The sequence below is a fragment of the Heliangelus exortis genome, chromosome 6, assembly GCF_036169615.1.
Source record: "Heliangelus exortis chromosome 6, bHelExo1.hap1, whole genome shotgun sequence".
In the NCBI taxonomy this organism is placed as follows: domain Eukaryota; kingdom Metazoa; phylum Chordata; class Aves; order Apodiformes; family Trochilidae; genus Heliangelus; species Heliangelus exortis.
Genome location: NC_092427.1, coordinates 32518884 through 32541673, shown reverse-complemented (window position 1 = coordinate 32541673; position 22790 = coordinate 32518884).

Below are 22790 nucleotides of genomic sequence, written 5' to 3'. Positions count from 1 at the left end.
ATGGAAAATCAGAAGGGAAAAAGTGGCTATCTTCTCAGGTTTTTGGAGGAGAAGATTGATTTTGGATCTGACTGATGTGTTTCATAGGACTGAAACTGAAATTATTTTTTTCACTTATTAGTTACTCAGATCTTTGAAAAAGCGGTGGGGGTTTTTGTGTTTTTTTGGTTTGGTTTGGTTTGGTTGTTGTTGCTTTTAGATGCAATGCCTATTTTGATTATGAAGTACCATTTTAAAACTTTTCTCAAAGTTTTGTTTTTAAAATGTGCGAGAGATTTTGAAAGATGTCAACACTGATATGTTCCTTGGCCAATAACATTCATCACATTCTGCCCAGTTTGGTGATTTCTTTTAGTCTTACCCTAACACAAGCATCTGGCACATTTACTATTACTATTATTAATAAAAATAACAATAATATCATCACCCAGCTGTGCTTAGAAGGCCTGGGCACCGGTCCCAGATCTGCTATGACAAATCTTTTCAACTCTCTGGGCTTCTGTTTTACCTCCCACTCTTTGGCTCTCTTATCTAGTTAGATTTAAAGTCACAGGGTTAGGAACTCTTATATACTGAGCCTCTTAGATACACATTGATGCTTGGATTACTGCTACTGCTGCAGTGGATTTTATGCCTCATCCTGCCCCATCTCCCAGCCTATAAGAAAGAATATGGAAGTCTCTCAGCCTCCTAAAACAGCTACCTGCATGACAGAAGGGAAACTGAGAGAGCGAAATCTATCAGGAAAGGCTTTTGTTTGCATTCTATATGAAGAGATCGAGTTGTTAGTTCAGGGATTAGGCAAAACCAAACTGTGACTATAAGCACTGCAGACAAACTTTAATCAGGTGTAATTAACTCCTATGTGAAACAACATAGTATACACCCAATATACTGTTTGCATGCAAGACCAGCAAGGATCTGATGATGCATGTTTTGAGAGGCTTATTACATGAAAACCCTATTACTGGGTGAAAGAAGGCAGCTTTTCTCCCTGTGTCTATATACTTTTCTCCCTGTGTCCCTATACTTCTGGCTAGGGACTAGGTTGGTGTGTCAGATATGTGGGAGAAGGAACCAGAAGCAAACAAGGCAAAGAGCATTAGAGACTGTCTGAAAAACAGCCTTTGCAGGATGCAGAGATACTGGTAGAGAACCAACATATCTCAGATGCAAAATGATGTGGAGAAAGTCTCAGGAAAGACTCAAAGTACCTATCTCATTTTGCTTAATGTCCTTCTGCATCTGGGCCACCAGGTTTTTATGTACATCCATAGTAAAGACATTAGGGTGAAACCATCAAAAATACCTGACTGCTGGATTTTCTCCTTCCTTACTATTTCACTGCTTGGCAACATGTTTGCAGGAGGGGTATGGGCCTTCTGCATAACATGCTCTCGAGCAGGATGCTTAGGCAAGAATCTGCAAAAAGGTCATGCAGGGCAGGAGTCTGAATCTGAGAGGTGGGCTAACCTGCCTCGAGTTTCAGGTCTATTTTTTCTGACTGTGCTTCTCAGAAAGTAGGATTTAAATAGTGTTTTTAGATGTCAAACTACATAGAGTCCATTTTGGTGGCTTTTGTGACTTATCCCAGATTCCTGGAGCATCAGCTTCTGAATCCTGCTTCCCAAATTGCCTTGAAAGTGCCAGGCTCTTAAAATGAACAGACATAATTTATCCATCCTCAGCAGCATCTTTGAGGGGAAAGGGGAAAGGGGCTGCCTCTCCAGCAAGGTTGCTGTCCAAGAGGCTGGGAACAATGGAAGCAGGTTCACTGTGGTGTGAACAAAGGCGTCCAGGCACACAAGAGGGGATCTGCTCTGCAGCTGATGGCAGTGCACCTGCTCCTCTCCCTACACAGCAGCTCTCTGCAGACCCAAGACCCGGTTACCCAGGCATCCCTGTGTGACACTGCAGAATGCTAGTTCCAGCACATGGGAGAAACACTTTGAAGGAAGAAGAGCAGCTGCTGGGAGCTCTGTTGGCAGTGATGTGGCAGCAGAGTCACAATTTGGTTCTAGTATAGGGCTACGTTGTCAGCTTTCAGATGTCTGTCCTGATGAAGAGGTTTTAGCTGAGCCCTGGTTAAAGCTTTTGCATCCATACTGAAGCCCAGACTTAATTCTACTATATCAGGGAGTGATTGTTCCTTAATTGTTGCAATATTTCTTCTGGGACTGGTCACCAGGCCTGGCATCAAAAGGGTGATTTTGAGTTGAAGAAAACCTTTGTGGGTTTTGTGCTAAGAGTGACTGAAACTTGCTACCGGTTCATTTCAACTACATCCACCGAACCGTAACTCACTACTGCACACAAGTTCAGCAGGAACATTCCCAAAACCCCCGTAGAAGAAATTTACGGTTGCTCAAAGCTCTGTTACTGGCGGCCACAACTGTGTGCACTCCACATGTCTTTGTAATCACTTAATGACTCATTTCCTTAATCTCTCATTTCCTATAGCCTTATTACAAGCAATTCAGAAACCCAGATCCATAGCTGTTCTCTGGCTGTAGTCAGGAAGCACTGAACTGACTCTGCATCTGGTTGGTTGGCTAAAGTACCCCTCTGTGTTCCCCCCTGAAACTTTCCACTGGACCCTGTCTTTTGCTGCAGTGACACCTACTGATGAGGTAAGAGTGCGTTAACTACAAGTTCCCTTGTTGCCAAACCCAGCCAGCAGCCACTCCCTGGCTTTAACCAGATGTTTTTCCTCTTCTGGAGCAAATTTCACACTGCATCAGGAGAAGTTTTGCATGGTCTTGACTGTAATGCATCAGTGGCCAGTGAACCTGAACAGAGATCACTGCTGCAGGAGGAAATGGCTCTTTATGTCCAGGCTCCTCGTTCTCATCAACCAAGTCATCAACCAGCGGATGGCCTTGGGAAGCAAACCTTGCAAGGCTATGTTCCCTGAGGCACTGTGTGGCATTGACTTGGGAAGCAGCAGAACAGACAGCCTGCCTTTGCTTTCCTCTGCAGGTTTGTTGTTTTTTTTTTTCTGAAGAACTAACTACTACCAGGAAGCCGTACCCTTGATACCTCCTCATAACACCCTGTGGTGATGAGAAGATGAGGAGTGACAACCTGAGCCCCATTGATAGGTTCATTCAGGCCAAGGATTTCTATTTTTGTGAAAAATATTTTCTCTAAACAATTTTTTGGAAAATTTCAGCTTCAGCTAAAACAATATAAAACAATGACCTGCAGCACCTCAAGAAGAAGTGGAATGAGGTCAGTACTCCAGCAGGTCAAGCGGAGAATCAAGGAAAGGAAGAAGAAAATAAGGAGAATTTCTCACTGCAGACCTTGGCCTTCACCCACTTCACCATAAGGGTTATCTGTTCTACAGTACATCTAGATGTTGATTTCCAAGGCACAGAGCATGATAAAGGAATGAGGATAGGATAAGACAGGAGAAGAATTATCAATACATTCCTCAGCCTCACCCATGCTGTCAGCCTTTCACTGCAGGTTGACATCTTAAAACTGAGGCCAGTGAGCCAGAGCTAATGGATAACCATTGTGAAACAGTGCTGTAAATCCATGATCTGTAAGCTTGTCTGTGAAAGAAAGTACTACAGTAATTGCATGGAGGCTTTGGGACATAACTGCTCTGCACAAAAAAAGGGTAGTGGAGAAGCTCTGTCTCACACCAGAAAACCTGGCTACATTCTAAGCTACTGCTTGATAGGATCCAAGTGCCTGAACATTAATTCCCTTAGTCATTTCAATGCAGAAGCAATGAATCTTCACCATCCATCTTCCACTTCACTGTTGCCACACCACAAGTGGGGCAAATACATTAAGAATCAAAATGACTTACCCAGTGTACCAAGGAGCTTGCTGAAATGCAGAAAAGTACAGTAGAATCTTCCTAGAACCAACAGTAGGCTTTCTCCAACTGGTCCTCTTATTAGAAAGCACCACAGTTACTTAATATTAGCTACTGGATGCAGCATGTCAGGTACTATATGCAGCACCATCTTCTTTCTGTTGTATTCTGCACACCATTGCTATGCATTTTTCATTTAAATTCACTCTTCAGGACATAAATTGGGCTTCTCATTGTTTTGTTATTCTGACTTCTCCTGTGGGACCCTCCAGGAAAGTGGTCCTATTTTGAAGACTTTAGCCCTTCTGAGGATGGGAAGTGCCACTAAAGGAGGGAAACTGTGTATGGAAATCTTCTCATATTGGATGGAGCTCCACACTATGTGGCTTGGGCTCAGAAGTTTGAAAAAGTATACAGCTTTTCAGAAAATTCTATTGTGGCTGATGGAGACATGAGCAAGGGGCACTGAACCACAGAGCCCACAAATATAAACAGCAAGATCTTTCACAGATACCAGGTTTGTCCCAAGTAAATCAGAGCTGCAAGACTTCAGAGGAAAAGAGAGATGTCCTCAGGGTAGTGCATAGGCAGACAGCAGAATGGCTTTCTAGTGTCTAATTTGTTAGAATAATGAACAAGACAGATCACATAACGTGAAAACCTTATCTAACTCCCCCCCTGTACACAACCTGACCTGGCTCTACAAAGAGCTCCAGTGTTGCTAGCAGAGAAATCACAGTGTTTGTGCTGAGATCTTGCAGTCCCTCAGTGCAGGAAGCCATGGCATCGCAACAGATTATCTGTGATTCCCAGTTTTTGCAGGCACAAGAGGTCAGTGCCACAGTGCCTGAAGGGAATGTGACTTTTCAGCTGTCTCACTCTCCTCAGTACACTTTGACCTTTGTGCAATCTAATATCAAAGAACCAATTATTCTCAACACTCATATATTTTCCTCCATAGACTCAATGACACATGGTTGCCATGGGCAAGACATCATGCTAATCAAGGCAGTAATTCACAGGAAAGCAGCGGGGGGTTGTCATGATTGGGAGCTTTGGGTTCTATTTCTGCCTCTCAGACATGAATATGGGCTCCATCACACCTGCTCCTTCCTTGTCTCTTCCCCCAAATCTTTGCCCTGCTCCTGTCCTGATGTGAGCTGTATACAGAAATCAAAGGAGATACACCAGTGTACACCAATATCTCTTGCCATACTCAAGTTTCCCTATCACCTGTGGGTCTCCTTGTAACAGAGGTACTGTTGTCCAGTGCTTACTTTTATTTCCATTTCTCAGCGCGCGGAATTAGCTCACGTCCATCCTTGTGGCTGCAGCAACTGTAGCCACGAGAAAAGTGACACTTGCAAAGGATCATTGCCTGGGTGGAGCTGGGAAGAAAAGATGAGGCTGTAATCCCACAAGACAGACTATCTAAGTGTCCCACCACTCAGTGTCCACAGCCTTGTTTGACCTTATCTGTCACCACCACATACTGTGAGCAGTCAGTATCAGAATTAATGAAAGACTAGAGGCCCATCCTAGAAAGGATCTTGCCTCCAGCAGCTGGCATAAGGAACTGCCTATAATTTTTCTACCCATAAAAAGTGTCTAATGTGGAAGAAAAAACATTAAATGTCACAAAGTACTGAGAATCTGGTTGACTGGACCACCAAAACCCTGAAGGTAAGGAACAAACAGATTTCCCAGTTGCACTGAATATTTGCCCCACTCTGGGGTGTAACTATATCTGTATCTACATCTATATCTATCTACACCTACACCTACACCTACACCTACACCTACACCTACGCCTACGCCTACGCCTACGCCTACGCCTACGCCTACGCCTACGCCTACACCTACACCTTCACCTACACCTACACCTACACCTACACCTACGCCTACGCCTACACCTACGTCTACGCCTACACCTACACCTACACCTTCACCTACACCTACACCTACACCAACACCTACGCCTACGCCTACACCTACGCCTACACCTACGCCTACACCTACACCTTCACCTACACCTACACCTACACCTATATCTCTACATCTCTATATCTCTATATCTCTATATCTCTATATCTCTATATCTATATCTATATCTATATCTTATAATTTGCTTCTCTATCTATAACTATATCTATATCCTAGGTTACATATGAGCCCAAATGGCTTAAAAATTCAGTTTAAAGTTCATGGGGACACCCACTTTCCCAGGCTGACATGGTACTGCAATGTGGCCTCAAATAAAGGAAGATGAGGAGAAGCCACCCTGTCAGCTCCGGGGAGAAAGATGTTTTACAGCTATTTCAGGTTTTATTGTTGACACATGTTCACATGTAGTATTGTGTAGTATTGTTGACTATTCTGTCACTATGTCTCAAGGGCTTTTTCAGTGAAAAGGGTGGAGTGCTGAGTGAGTGTGCTGGAAATTTGTTCATCCCCTGCAGACAGGTGAGGTTAATTCTGACAAGCACAAACCTAATGGGGGGAAGGGGAAAGAGGATAAACACATGGAAGAAATAGAATTTTAAGGACTTACCACACAGTGAAACTGGACAGGTTTGTTTTCTTATAATTGTTCCAGATTTCTCTGTTGCAAACTAAAAACACCTACAAAAGGCCTGAAAGCTTTAAATCCCTCTTGCACTGCATGGAGGTAGTGGCTGCATTTTAAAAGGGCTCAGAATTATTCAGTGGCACATCCTGGGGTGCAAATCAACTGAAATTTAACCTTAATTACTATGGGTAATCAGTGAAATGATCTTCATTCAGGCTACAAGAGTAAATATAGATGAGGCTGAAAATAAGCTTCTCAAGGAAGAAAAGTATGAGGCAGGGATTTTTTTTTTTTTTTTTTTTTTTTTTTTTTTTTTTTGCTAAGACAAATATTTTTTAGAAAAAAGACCAAATGTTTAGATTATAGAGCATTCAGACATGCATATGTGAGCAGTCTTCCTCTTTCATAGTGGGATGCAATTACTTCCTATCTTTCTTTTTGCAAACAGAAGAGACAATTTCAACAGGAATAAGTTTGATTTTAAGTGAATAGAAAGTCAATGCTCCCCCTCACAAAAGTATCCGGCAAAATATGAGAGCAGAAAAGCAAAGCACTACAACTGAAATTCCTGCTTGTCTCTTGCAACATTAGGGTCCTTAGAGTCAGAGCTACACTAAAAGTAAATGCATTATATACCAGTGCTTAAAATAAATGAATAAATTAAAAGGTGGAGAAAGAGACTGAGGTGGCTTTTTTTGCAACTGGAGATCTGAAAAGATAGTTGATACATGCTCTGCATTCTTGATAGGGTTTTGTTTTGTTTGGTTTTTTTGGTTTTTTTGGGGTTTTTTCCATTGGTTGGGGGATTTTATGTGTTGTTTTCTTTTAAAGGAAAACAGCTACTGGAGAAACCGAAAAGGATGGGTCCTTGTGCTGAAGTGGAAAATGGAAATTAAACTCTGTCTAATCAAGACTCTATGAAATGTGTTGGAAGAGGAGGGGAATTTTTCTTACCTCGACACAAATATCCAAGCAGTTCCTATGCAGGAGCTAATTTTCCCTTGTGCAGCTGATACAGGTCCTGTTGGACTTCCAACCAATAAAAGAAATGAGCTGCTGGTCCTGGCTCATGACACCCTGTCTCTCTGGGTCCATGTCTCCTCAAAGGACTGATGGATCCCTGTGGAGCTCTGGTCATGTCTCACCAGTCTCCCCATCACTGATGCTCCCCAGTCTTCAGCTTTCTGATCTAAGATGTGCATGCCTTGGGGCTCCTGAATGTGTGAGTATTTCAGTACATGGCATGGAAGATCAAGAAAGTTGACCCCACATGATTTATAGAGAAAACCTTCAAAGTCCAACCTTTTCTACATGTCTCATACTTCTTTGTCTTTTGTTAATTACACTTTATTAATTGTTTTTGTTTTCATAGTATGCCTGGGGGACAAAGCAGCAAGTGAAGCACTTCCCATGAAAAAAAGACGGGTTCTCAAAGCTGCCCCACGAGATGGATGATTTATCTTATTTCTAGATTTAGGAAGTGACAGTGAGCACATTGTAGCAGGTGCTGAAGAGTGCTGCAGGGGCTGAGTCCCTCCCAATTATCTTGCCTCCCAAGACCTTCAGACTACACAAGAGGGAAACTGATGAAAGGAGGAGGTAGGTGAGGGGGATGTGTTTCTTACTTTTTTTCAGAGGCAACTCCATAAATCTCCACACATTAAGGTCTTCCATATGCTATTTTTCAATATCAGCTTGTTTCTTCAAGCTGTCTAACTTGAACTGTTGGATGCGCCTGCTCTCTTCTCCAACCCAGATGTCAGAAAATGTTGAAAAGAACAGTGAAAATGTGAAATGACAATTTGTAGCATAGATGTTTTCCAGAGTTACAACCTATTGACCCATTTTCATCAAACTCAGTGGCATAGCCTGTCCGGAACCAAATGAAAATCAAACCATTTTCTTGGTGTAGGTAAAGCAGCCAAATATCACCTTCCTCAGTTCTTCCAGATCTTCCTGGAGATGTAGCATCTACCTAGTTCTTGGAGCTTTTTGACTCATTTCACAAAAAGATGGTTTGGAATTCAGCAGGGAGCTGGAATCTATTATCAGAGATTTTGGCTTGGGTTTTTTAAGGGTGAAAATATGAGTGTATATGGGTCTGTAAACCATCCTGCTCTTACTATTATGTCTCTTGTTATCTGTATATATCATAGAATCATAGAATCGGCTGGGTTGGAAGGGACCTCTGAGATCATCAAATCCAACCCTTGATCCACTACCGCTGCACTTACTAGACCATGGCACTAAGTGCCACATCCAGTCTCTTTTTAAATATCTCCAGGGACAGAGAATCCACTACTTCCCGTGGCAGCCCATTCCAATGTCTGATCACCCTCTCCGTAAAGAAATTCTTTCTAATATCCAACCTAAACCTCCCCTGGCACAACTTGAGACCGTGCCCTCTTGTCTTGCTGAGAGCTGCCTGGGAAAAGAGACCAACCCCCACCTGGCTACAACCTCCTTTCAGGGAGTTGTAGAGAGTGATGAGGTCTGCCCTGAGCCTCCTCTTCTCCAGGCTGAACAGCCCCAGCTCCCTCAGCCTCTCCTCATGTGCTGGAGTCCCTTCACCAGCCCAGTTGCCTCCTTTGGACCTGCTCCAGGACCTCAATCTCCTTCCTGAACTGAGGGGCCCAGAACTGGACACAATACTCGAGGTGTGGCCTCACCAATGCTGAGTACAGAGGAAGAATCACTTCCTTGGACCTGCTGGCCACGCTGTTCCTGATACAGGCCAGGATGCCATTGGCCTTCTTGGCCACCTGAGCACACTGCTGGCTCATGTTCAGCTTCCTGTCAATCCAGACTCCTAGGTCTCTTTCTGCCTGGCTGCTCTCCAACCACTCTGTCCCCTGCCTGTAGCGCTGCATGGGGTTGTTGTGGCCAAAATGCAGGACCCGGCACTTGGCCTTGTTGAACCTCATCCCATTGGAATCAGCCCAACTCTCCAGCCTGTCCAGGTCCCTCTGCAGAGCCCTCCTGCCTTCCAGCTGATCGACACTTCCCCCCAGCTAAGTGTTATCTGCGAATTTGCTGATGATGGACTCAATCCCCTCATCCAGATCATCAATAAAGATATTAAACAGAACTGGGCCCAACACTGATCCCTGGGGGACACCACTAGTGACCGGCCGCCAACTGGATCAGCACCATTCAGCACCACTCTCTGGGCCTGGCCCTCCAGCCAGTTCCTAACCCAGCACAGAGTGCCCCTGTCCAAACTGTGGGCTGACAGCTTTGTCAGGAGGATGCTGTGGGTGACAGTGTCAAAGGCCTTGCTGAAGTCCAGGTAGACCACATCCACAGCCTTCCCCTCATCCACCAGGTGGGTCACCTGATCATAAAAGGAGATCAGGTTGGTCAGACAGGACCTGCCCTTCCTAACCCCGTGCTGGCTGGGACTAATCCCTTGTCCATCCTGTAGGTGCTGTGTGATTGCCCCCAGGATGATCTGTTCCATAACCTTGCCAGGCACTGAGGTAAGGCTGATGGGCCTGTAGTTTCCCAGGTCCTCCTTCCGGCTCTTTTTGTGGATTGGCGTGACATTCGCCAACTTCCAATCATCTGGGATGTCCCCAGTGAGCAAGGACTGTTGGTAGATGATAGAGAGAGGCTTGGCGAGCTCTTCTGCCAGCTCCCTCATCACCCTTGGGTGGGTCCCATCTGGTCCCATAGACTTGTGGGGATCCAAGCAGCTCAGTAGGTCACTGACTGTTTCCTTGTGGATTACAGGGGGACTGTTTAGATTCTTGTCTCTTTCTACAAGCTCTAGAAGCCAGCTGTCCTCAGGACAGCCTGTCTTACTGTTGAAAACTGAGGCAAAGAAGGTGTTAAATACCTCGGCCTTTTCTTCATCTTCGATAACTATAATCCCGCCCATGTCCAGTAGAGAATGGAGGTTTTCCCTGCCCCTCCTTTTGCTATTGATGTATCTGTAGAAGGACTTTTTGTTATCCTTCACAGAGGTGGTGAGATTCAGTTCAAGTTGTGACTTTGTCTCTCTAATTTTCTTTCTACACAACCTAACTATATTCCTAAATTCTTCCTGAGTAGTTAGCCCTTTTTCCATAATCGGTACGCTCTCTTCTTTACCCTAATTTCTTCCAAAATCTCCCTGTTCAGCCAGACCAGTTGTCTTCCCCACCGGCTCGCCTTTCGGCACACTGGGACAGCTGCTCCTGTGCTTTCAAAACTTGCTTCTTGAAGTACATGCATCCTTCCTGGACCCCTTTGTTTTCAAGGGCTGTTTCCCAGGGTACACTCTGAATCAGTCTTCTGAATAGGCCAAAATCTGCCCTCCGGAAGTCCAATGTAGAGGTTTTATTGATGGCCCTCCTTGCATCCCTGAGTATTGAAAACTCATGATCACTGTGTCCCAGAAGTCCACCAACCACCACATCTCCCACCAGCCCCTCTCTGTTTGTGAACAGGAGGTCTAGTGGGGTTCCATCCCTGGTAGGCTCATTTACCAGCTGGAGCAGGAAATTATCCTCTATACACTCTATGAATTTCCTAGACTGCCTCCTCTCTGCTTTGTGGAGGCAGGTTAAAGTCACCCACGAGAACAAAGGCTGACGATTTTGAAACATCCGCCAGCTGCTTGTAGAATAATTCATCACCCTCATCATCCTGATTGGGTGGTCTGTAACAGACTCCCACCAGGATATCAGCCTTGTTGGCCTTCCCCCTGATTCCGATCCACAGGCACTCAACCTTATTATTACTGACTTCAACTTCTACAGAGTCAAGAGACTCTCTAACATATAGAGCTACCCCTCCACCTCTCCTACCCTGCCTGTCCCTTCTGAAGAGTCTGTAGCCACCCATGGCAGCACTCCAGTCATGGGAGTCATGATGGCGACTACATCATAGTTTTCCTGCTGCACAATGGCTTCCAGCTCCTCTTGCTTGTTGCCCATGCTGCATGCATTGGTGTACATGCACTTCAGCTGGGCTGCTGATTTATCTCTTAACTTGGGCTGTCCACCCTTGGACTCCTTTCTGGAGAGCCCGGTTTCAACCCCAATCCCCTTCAAACCTAGTTTAAAGCTCTCATTATCAGCTCCGCCAACTTATGGGCTAGAGTCCTTTTGCCCATCCACCTGATTTGCTCCAGCTGCCTGATGGCAGGAGGGGCAGGGCTTCACTGTCTCCTTCTGGACTTCTTTTAGGTTAGAAAGGGTGTGACTCCACCAGTCAATTTCCCTTTCACTGTCCCTAATACTTGGTAGTCTCTCTACCTCTTCCTTGAGCTCTGCCAGCAGGCATAGCAAGTCATTCACCTGCTCGCATTGCACACAGACCCCACTCACACTGTCCTCTGGTGCTAACACCAGGCTCAAACACTCTACGTGGCCAGAGGGCTGAACAGCTACGTCCCTCTTGGTGTCCCTCTTAAGGGGTTCTGTCTGTGTGGACACACCGTGCGTCTTGACAGCAACAGCTTTTGCTTTTTTGGAAACCATTGCTCCCTCAAGAGAGCTGGGAGGTGGCTGTGCCCCTCCTGCTTGCCCTGCCTGCATGAACTGCCTCGCTAACTGCCGTGCCACATTCCTGTTTGCCTGCTCCTGTTCACCGTGCTCCAGGTCGCTGGCACTCCTCACAGCCCTTTATATCCCTCTTGGAAGTGCTGGGTGCCCCCCCTTATCAGCTGATTGGCCTCGCATGAGACCACCTGCAGGAGAGGCAAGGTGAGGCAGAGGTGAGGCGATACAAGGTGAGGCGAGGGAGACGAGAGGCGAGGCAGAGGCGAGGAGAGGCAAGGGAGAGGAGAGGAGATGCAAGGCAAGGCAGAGGCGAGGGGAGGAGAGGTGAGGGAGAGGAGAGGTGAGGCAGAAGTGAAGGAGGCAAGGAGAGGGAGAGGAGAGGCGAGGTGAGGCAGAGGTGAGGGGAGGAGAGGGAGAGGAGAGGCGAGGCAGAGGTGAGGTGAGGAGAGGCGAGGTGAGGAGAAGCAAGGCAAGGAGAGGTGAGGAGAGGAGAGGGACAGGCAAGCCAGTGGTGAGGCAGAGGCAAGGCAAGGGAAGGGAGAGGTGAGGGGAGGCGAGACAAGGCAGAGGCAAGGCAGAGGCAAGGCGAAGTGAGGCAAGGGAGAGGAGAGGTGAGGAAGAGGCAAGGCAAGGCAGAGGCGAGGAGAGGCAAGGGAGAAGAGAAGCGAGGTGAGGCGAGGAGAAGAGAGGAGAGGAGAGGGAGAGGCGAGGTTGAGGCGAGGCAGAGGCAAGGCGAGGCAAGGTGAGGTGAGGGAGAGGAGAGGCAGAGGCGAAGCAGAGGCGAGGTGAGGAGAAGCGAAGGAAGAAGAGAAGTGAGGCGAGGCGAGGCGAGGCGAGGCGAGGCGAGGCGAGGCGAGGCGAGGAGAGGAGAGGAGAGGAGAGGAGAGGAGAGGAGAGGAGAGGCGAGGCGAGGAGAGGAGAGGAGAGGCGAGGAGAGGAGAGGAGAGGAGAGGGAGAGGTGAGGCGAGGAGAGGCGAGGCGAGGCGAGGAGAGGAGAGGAGAGGAGAGGAGAGGAGAGGAGAGGAGAGGAGAGGGAGAGGTGAGGCGAGGAGAGGCGAGGCGAGGCGAGGCGAGGCGAGGAGAGGAGAGGAGAGGAGAGGAGAGGAGAGGAGAGGAGAGGAGAGGAGAGGAGAGGGAGAGGTGAGGCGAGGCAAGGAGAGGAGAGGAGAGGAGAGGGAGAGGTGAGGCAAGGAGAGGCGAGGTGAGGAGAGGAGAGGAGAGGAGAGGAGAGGAGAGGAGAGGAGAGGGAGAGGTGAGGCAAGGAGAGGCGAGGTGAGGAGAGGAGAGGAGAGGAGAGGAGAGGGAGAAGAGAGGCGAGGGAGAAGAGAAGCGAGGTGAGGCGAGGCGAGGAGAGGGAGAGGAGAGGCAGAGGTGAGGCAGTGGTGAGGTGAGGCAAGGAGAAGTGAGACCAGGAGAGGCAAGGAGAGGAGAGGGAGAGACAAGGCAGAGGCTAGGCAAGGCAAGGCGAGGCAGAGGCGAGGCAAGGTGAGGCAAGGAGAGGGAGAGGTGAGGCAGAGGTGAAGCAGAGGCAAGGCGAGGAGAGGCGAGGGAGAAGTGAGGCGAAGAGAGGAGAGGAGAGGAGAGGAGAGGAGAGGAGAGGAGAGGAGAGGAGAGGAGAGGAGAGGAGAGGAGAGGAGAGGAGAGGAGAGGAGAGGAGAGGAGAGGAGAGGCAAAGCAGAGACGAGGCGAGAGAGAAGAGAATAGAAGCGAGGCGAGGAGAGGAGAGGAGAGGGAGAGGAGAGGCAGAGGTGAGGCAGTGGCGAGGCGAGGCAAGGAGAAGCGAGACCAGGAGAGGCAAGGAGAGGAGAGGGAGAGACAAGGCAGAGGTGAGGCGAGGCGAGGAGAGGGAGAGGCAAGGATAGGGAGAGGGAGAGGAGAGAGAGAAGACAGGAGAGTGCAAGAGTTGCAAGTGCAAGAGTTGCTGAAGTAGGTAAGAACAGCAATGGGAGAAAAGTAGTATTGAAAACCTGAAGTAGGCTGTGAGTTCCACTTAATCCCAGTGGCATAAGTCTCAGAAAATTTGCAACTTCACATCTGAAGCTCTGCTTTGCAGTTGACTCTGCTCTTTATGGGATACAAAGAATTGCTAAATTCTGGATGCTAAAATTGAGTTTTTTCCCTCCTTCTGCATCCCAGTCCACAGCTTGGGTACATCTAAGCTCTTGGGAGATGGAGGATCATAGAGATGAAAATACCTGGTTGTTTATAAGCAATGGGCACCACCAAAGCAACTTCCTAAAAAATGTTTTTTCCAGTGTTCTGGGTTTTTAAAAAGAGATCTTAAAAAGGAATACCGTGAGACACATTGTCAGAGATTACTCTGGAAATCAAAAGCAGAAGTGACTTAAAAACTAGAGAAGCTTGGGGAGAACAAGTCTATTGATAATTAATGCAACAGTCCAAATCCAGCCTCCAGCTTGAGAGGTTCCTAAACAAATTATTGCTGGCAGGATATAATGGGAAAGTGCTACCTTATATGTGGCCTGATTTTATACTTTCCCTTTACACATATGCTATGGGCCATACTGCCAAGTGTCCTGGGACAGATGGCTCAACTTATCTGAAACTTGGAGAAAAATGGAGAAGAAAAGTGAAATACTCTTCTTTTTTACTCTTGAAAACATTCTCCCTGAAGAGGCTTGATTCAAATTGGGATTCAAATTGGGAGCTAGTCAAATTCATACTGGAAAGTTAGGGAAAACTCAAACTTCCTCCAAATAGCTGTACGTAAGGTTAAGGAAAAAATTCAAACAAACATGGCCTTCCACTAGGTTTTGTTGTCTTGGTACTCTCAGGGGAACATTGCTGTGATATTTGAGAACATATAGCCCCTGCAGCTGAGATCCAGCTGTGGAAGTGATGATATGCAGTAGTGACGAGGAATAGCAGGGAACCAGGCTTCAGTGACCCAGCTGCCTCTCCTAGTCCTCACTTCTTTGTTTGTCTACCACATTTATAGTCAGATGTTTTCATGCAATACAAATGGGGTGTGTCGGGGGAGACGTGGGGCTTGTACCCAGGGATAAATGTGTATTTCAAATAAATTTTCCTGGGTTTCTTTTGTGCTCTTTTCAGCCCTTGACTTCTGCCAACTACTATCAGTTGGGAAGGAAAAAAAAAACCAACAGAAAAAACATTTCATTTTGCTCCAGTTGGCCTTAGCCCACCAACCTATTCCATGCAGAGTCAAAGCCAGCTGTCAGACAGTGATGGATTTTTTTTTCCCCTTTCCCTGATCACTTCTGGGCTGAAGCTGAACTGATAACTTCAGAGACTCTTTTTGGGTTGGCTGCAGACCAAGAATGTCATTTCACAAAGAAGTGCTGAGGTTTCAGAAACAAGGTTTTGTTGCAATGTGGAATGAAACTGGGACATTTTAAACAATGTCAAGAGACAGAGAGTGCCCTCACTTCCTCCTGCCCCTCACCAAATTTCTCACTGTCCTCCTGGAAAGTAGAGCACTCATCTGTGTTACGGAAAACATGGGTTTGGATGGCTCATCACTTGCCTGGAAATTCATTGGACTGAGAGGCAGAGTGTAATGGCTTGAGAGAGTAAAATGGCTTGTATTTTACATGCCAGGACAGATTAGTGAAGTGGCCACCCAACACAACCTCTCTTTGGAAACAGCAGCATGGGCACCACTGCATTGTTTCCAAGGAAGTAATCAGCTTCTTCAGTGCTCTCTGGCTCCTAAAATTCATCTTATCCCTATGCCACAGACTTCTGGGGCCTCTTTAGTTGAGTCTACTCTTTATGTGGCCCTGCTGAGCTGAGGAGGCAGAGCCACCAGTCAGGAGCTGTCCGTGAACAGGGACCACTTCTAAGAGCAGCAAGATGAAATAACACTGATCTGTGCCCAGAAAACCAGTAAAACACTGCCAGACTCTGAGGCAGAACATTCCCATTTCAAATAAGCACCTAACCCCTCCTTTTTTGATCACATCTGACAGTGCACATAAGAGACACATTTCCCTGAAATAACTATATTTCCACAAAAAAACTTTCCATTTTAATAACAACAATCAACAATGAAATTTTCACAAGATCCCAAGCAAAATCCACTGTCAAGCATGGTAAGGTGAATCTACCACTTCCATGACATTTACTATAATGCTGCCAGAAAATACACACCCTGATGATTAGTTAACAGCAAAGCCAACTGGGCCCGTTGCAAAGAACTGGACAGAGTGACAACTCAGCCTAAAAAGGCGAGAGCCATATATAATGCTAACATCCTCCCCAGGAATATGCAGAAAATTCCCAGCTGATTTGCTCTAAGGCTTGGATATCCTTATCAGTCTCATGTCACCTCCTGTGTCCTCTTGCAATCTTTGGGATAGTTTTCAAAACTTACACTTCTTTTTTGGCAGGGGACAAATTTGCAGCAGAGCATAGTCTGTACCTCCCCATCTTCCCTCCCTGGTGTCAAAAGAGTCATGGGAGAAGCTGTACATTGCAGATTACCAGGTTAGTCAGAGAGGTGTGCTCCCACTTATACTGAGGGCTTCACCCTCTTAGGTATTCTGGTGCAGCTTAAGAGGACACTGGGGCTGCTAGAAAGCCAGGTACTGAGGGCCTTCCATATTTTCTGGATGCACAGTTGAGTGGCTTGCATATGTTCCCTTCTGCTGATCTACACTCTGTTAGTCTGCTCAGTGGATCAGTACAGCAACAGCCAACCTTGCATGGCACTGCCAAATTTCCACACAAGTAAAAATGCATTTAAAACTTTGAAGGTTTGTTTACGGTTGAAATTCTCAGTGCATTTGTTCCTTTGCTTGTTTGCATGAGAATGTGTGTCAGGGGGGAGCATAACTGTTCCTAAAAGAAATTAAAAAAAATTGTGGAATCAACTCTGCTGTCTTATCTAACAGTAGTTCACTAGCTCCAATGAAGAAACCCAGGTCTAGACATCACGGCATATGTGTAGGGGGTGTGAAGGAGAGGGACAGAAGAGAAAAATGGCAATATTATCCTTTAAGTTGTTTATTTCCTTCCTCTCAGATACTGAACAAAATTTTAATGATGAAACCTGCTAACAGCTGGGGTTAATTTAGAGGTTATTTTTATGGCAAGAGCAACAAGACAATAAAAGGCCAGCCCCAAATGTGGCTCAATTAAAACATTTTTCCCAGCAGACTCTCTAAAATAGTTGCTATTCAACCTCCTCCATCCCCATTGTGTTGCCTCAGCCTGGTAGCAGTGTGTCATGGGGATGTGATCACATGCTAAATCTCTCCTGCAAAGGATGAGGAGGCCTCTGTAGTTCCTTGCAAGGCAGGAGCCAGGACCTGCAGGGTTCATCTGGGGACCCTGGAAATGATGTCAGTGCTTATGTTTATATGTCACCAGATTTTGAAAACTTTTCCTCTTCGCTGCTGATGGGCCTCTCTCTATCTAGGGTCTACCCCATCTGATGTGGATGAAGACTTGTCCTATGGTTGCTCAGGGCTCATGGCAGTTTCAGAGCCATTTGCTGCTGTAGGATGCACAGCTCTCACTGCATATCAACCGGAGAAGCAATTTGCTCCTGGCACTTTGCAAAGGGCTGGGCTGTAGGCAGCAGCCTTTTTTGTAGGATTGCCTCTATGCAGACCCGAGCTTGGAGGGTTGATAGGGTTGGGTTGTTTGGGAAAGCTAATTTTCTGGCTGTGACTCTAGCTGTACTGAGGTGCCCCTGGAGCACTCACAGTGGGGCACGGAGTGGAACAAGTATTCAACCAGCCATGCAGGGAATCCCTCATTCCTGGGCCCACCTTTAGAAGGAATACAACAGGCACCAGTGTAGCCTTTTAGCACTACTTGGAGCTTAAATAACCACCACAGGTTTTTAGACAACAGCCATAAACTCCAGGAATAAAAGAGGGCACCAGCTGAAGGTCAAAAAAAGCCTCTTTCAACAGAGAGAACCAGCAACTCTTGCGATGCTGCCACACAAAATCATGCAGCACCTGTTAGGTCTTTTCTTGCTCCACTCTAAAGAAGCAGGAACAGCTTGGCTCTATAAAAGCCCCAGTGTGTTTGTTTTCAGTCTGAAGAGCTAATCCAAACCCCTCTCTTCCCAAAGGACAGGGAAGGAGGGGCTGGAGGGGGTATTTTTATTTTTTTCCTTCTGCTGGGGAAACAGGTTGGAGCTGTTAAAATAATTGGCAGCAGTGGATTCCTGCAGATTTCTTCAACAGCATTTTAAAATGGAGTGGTTTTCTTCTCCCCCTCTCCCCTTGTTTTTTTGTCTTCTGATCTAGCCATAAAATTGCCACTTATGACATTAGCAGTTGCAGAAAGCAGGAGTTTTCCTCATTAGAGGGGCTCTGCTCACAGGTTCTGGTAATATCATTTGGTAGGATGGACCTTGCCAAAAGGCTTTAAAGCCAGCTGAGGACTCACGTGGCAGTGTCAGGAGGCTGCTTTATTGGTTACTTTGGTAACACACAAGCAAAGCTTCCCTCTTTTGAGGACAGGGAGATGGGTTTAGTTTTGGATCCACTTCTACCTCCTTTGTCTTGTGAAGGAGTTTGCAAGCAAGCAGCAGCAGGGGACACAGGAAAAGGTCCACAGCATGTGTCAAGCCCATCTCTGAAGGCTGTGGCTTTCCTGGTTGCTCAGGTGTGTGCACACTCACCTGCCTCCTCCTGAAGCCCACCAGGAGCCAGCAGCATGCAGGTTTGCACCTTCCCCAGGCATCAGAGCACACAACACATACTGCAGACCCAGATGCTGCCCACATAAGGCAGAGAATGAGTGTCACCTCCTGGCTGGCAGCAGACCTTTCCAGCAGTGGGCAGTCAGCAGTCAGGGTTATGTTGCCCTTGCAGCCCTTGAGCAGCATTGCTGGATGCAGCAGGGAGCAGGTCTAATCAGCCAGGTAGCTCAGAAAAATAAAACTGCCTTCAGCTCATCCAGTTGCACCTGCAGCCCTTTTACCCAGAGTCTCAGCAGAGACTTGATCTTCATGGGGTTTCCCCAGCAGTTTTCTTGCTCTTTTTCTTAAATACAAAAGATCTGAAAGGGTGCTTCAGTCCTCAGCAAATTGGAAGCTGTCTTACCAGAGCAGATGAGATCTTGTTCTGAATTAATTCAGTCTGATTTACAACACCCCCACCCAATTCTACAAAATTATTTAGGAGGAAAAAGAGGGGCACTGCAAGTCTGCTAAAATTCTTCTTGGTGAGATAAACATGTCTTGGAAAGCTCAGGAAAAAAAAAAAAACCAACCATGTCTGGAAGCTGTTGTAACATTGCAATTCGTGCAAAGATGTGTCCTTATTAAAGCTGTCTGGTGAGGTGCAGATTTAGACTCTCAGGGCCAGAGGGCATCACTGGCAGAGCCAGAATTACTGGCATTTCTGCCCTGCTTTTTACATCCATGTAGTTCAACCTGGACAGTCAAATGTATACCATATTGGAATTGCACAAGCCGTGCTGTGAAATGGACCTAGATTTTATTCTGGGAGCTGAACATATCCTACACTGGGGCCAGACTTGGGTGAAACATCGTGTTCCTTAGAGGGGCCCCCTCCTCTTTGAGGCAACATATGGTGAAGCCCAGGAGCTGCAGGTGGCCAGAGCTGTAAAGCCCTGAAATGCCTCTGCTTCATTCCTTGCTTGAAATTCTAGGAAATCTCTCATTGGACAGGAACAGGCCAGAGAGTCCTGATTTAAAGAGCAGATAGATACTTGCTTGTCATTAGAGATGGCACAGCATATGCAGTGGCTGTGCTTGGAGCTGGAGAGCAACAAGCAGGCAAAGGACAGACAATTGATTTGTAGACCTACAAGATTCCACCCTCTCTCAAACCAGCCAAACTTGTATCAGATGGTGCAAAACTGACTCCAACACTTTGATGCTGCATTCATTCCCTGTGGTCACTGTAAATGTCCACCAGCAGAGGTGTCAGGAAGACTGGAAAGTCCTCTGCCCTTTCCTCCATCAGGTCCTCTTAGCCTCCCCTGAACTTTCTTTCTCTTTGGAAAGAAATTTCAAGTCAGTTCCCTGACTATATGGACAGATCTTTATAAAACAGTGACTCAGTCTGCACCCACTGGCAGAGATGTATCAGCTGCAAGCCACTTAAAAATGGTGAAATAGGAAAATAGCAATTAAACAAAAAGAAAACATTCTGACCCAAAACTTTTGGGTAAAAAATCTTCCACAAAGGTCAGGATTTTCTACCATTTGATTCTAGAGATGGACCCACTTTCTTTAGGAGCCTCTTCTCCCTCAAAGCCCAAATATTGCCTCCAAGGAGGATTTCTGTTTATCTGTCCAGAACTCATTTCTACTTACAGAGTAAACATCATATTAAAATAAAAAGGGAGTGGTAGGTGGTGGTGTGGAGAATGCATAATCTATTTGTTGGATATTTCTTAGCACTCAATTCACTGCTGCAAGCAGGGATCTTAAGTCAGGATGGTCCAGAAAAGTTCCTGTTCTGAATGTCTGAAGGCTATTGTTCTGCTCATTGTCAAAAAATGCAATAATTTTTTGTAACTTTAAGTTACAAGTCTCAGGAAAAAAAGAAAACTATTAGTGATTTCTGTTGCTTTTTTTGCCTCCCAGAAATTAAAAACAGGACCTGGACTGGAGCCTTTGAATTTATTTATCATTTCTAAATTAAAAGAACCACTTAAGAAAAAAAAAAAAAAAAAGAAAAAAAAAGCAGCTACTGGCTTTTACTTTAAGCTTCTGGCAAGTGTCATGCCATAATTATTACTTTTTTTTTTTTTTTTTTTAATATGGGAACTTAGGGGCAAGTTGGTGTGAGAAACTTTCCTAAAGAATCTGTGTAAACCACACCAAAACCCAACAAACACAACCAGTCTGGAAAGGTCTGGGGGTAAGAGGAAGGCACATCTGCAGACAGGCCAGGGACATCAGCAGCTTTCAGCTGGCTGCCAGCAGCACAACGGCTTCTGCATCCCCTCAGGCATCAGGGGATTGGATCTGGGGATGCTGGAGTCAGGAGGACACCTGGTCTGGGCAGTCTTTGGCTTCTTGCTGAAGGAACTGAAGGAGCCTGAGGAACTGAGGCACTCCTCCCTTGCAGGCAGTCTGGGGCACCTGACTCCTGCGGGCTGCTGGGGAAATCCCAACCAACACCTCTTAGTAGTGCAGGCAGGTGTCCAAATCTTTGGGCTAGAGGGCAAGTGAATCCTTGAAACTTTACTGCGGACACAGGAGAAATCCCCACGGAGGAAAAGACTAGAATTTTTCTGCAGCAACCTGAGAACAAATCTCCAGATGGAAGAACACAGTGCAACAGATTGATAGAAGCATCTTCAAGTGATGTGAATTAGGAAGAAGCAGACACAGGGTTGTAGACCACAACCTCTCCATTAAAATGTGGCTTTTTGGTGGAGGCATTCAGAAAAATGGGCAATTCTTATATGAGGTCTACTGGCACCATGCATTTGGACAACTCACTGCCCTCCTCTGATGATGCAGGGGTCCTGCATCACCATCATCACCACAGGAATGGGGGCATTTTGTGTTGAGTGGGCCTTCAGGCATGGGCAGTGTGCCAAGTGGTTCCACCTGCCCTGGCAGAGAGTTTTGAAGCCTAAGTTCCAGCCTCCACCCCCTAATTTGACTCGTAGGCACCATAAAATATCTTTTCTCCCCTGCTCCATGCTGGAGAGGGGAGTGTGGTTCTACCTGTTCACACCAGTGCAAGCCCCAGTTCACCATCTTTCTCTTGGAGGTTGTAGTACCTCATCCTGAAACTAAACCTCTTTTCTGGCTGCCATTTCTTTCTCCTGCCCCTGCTTTCCAGTTCAGCTTGTTTCCTATTCTCAGACATTTGCAGCAAATGTGTGTCTCTTGCTTTGTCCTGTAAACTCCGTGTGACCACGGGAATGCTTCCTGACCAGCTGGCAGCCCACATGCTCTTCTCATTAAACTTTGGCTCTTGCCTCCACTGGATTTTAGGCAACATCCAGGTGAGCACAGCTGGGAGAGCACTTTCATCCACCTTGAGGAAGCATACAGCATTGCTCCCCAGCCTAACTTTTACCAGGGGAAGCTGTGTCCCCCTGTCCTTGCTCTGATCAATCCTGTTTACATGACTGCCTCCCCAAATACTTTTTTCAGGACACATGACCAGAGCAAAACAGGAGGAGGTTTCAAAAGTGGCTGGTGAAGGGTAAGCCTGTAACAAATTAGAGAAGGACAGAATCAACAGGCAATGGTATTTTGTAGAGTCTGAGATTCTTATTGGACCTATCAGAGTGTCTGAAATATTTTTGCCAATCAGAACCAATGGCATATAGGATTCTGGTTCCTAAATTTGTGCAGAAAACCTCAAAGCCTGTCATGTGACTTATAGGGCCACATGTATCCCACCTGTTTCTTGGCCCATCAAGGTGGTTTGGTCATCCTTGGAAATCTCACTTTCACCAGATGGAAGCCCTCAGCTTGAGCAGGTCAACAGCACTGACTGTAGTTAACACCTAACTCTCGTGCTTGCACCATTTTGGAGTAATTAGGAAAGGCTACTGGTACAGTGTAGTCCCCACCTCAGTTCCCCCATCCTGTTCCAATGGCACAGCCTCTGTGCTGTCCCACAAGGAAATGGATGGGGAGGGAGGCAGGAGGGTTTGCAAGCCAGCCTCATGCCATGGTTATACCCTGTGTTTGACAGAGCTGCAGGGCAGACTTTAGCCCTTCCTGAGAGCAGGAGCCCACCTGAGGGGATCAGCAGCAGGTCACCTTGTAACTGAGCTCTGCACTCCCAAGGAACTACGGCCATCTGTGAATTTTCACAAGCTCCTTGGTCATCCAGACTCCTGGAGTACCTGGCTAAGGTGCCCCATCATGTCACGAGAATAGACTACTTGGGAGCTATTGTGGAAAAAGCTTGCAAATATTTGTTGGAGTATGTGGGAGAAGAGGTAGGTTTTC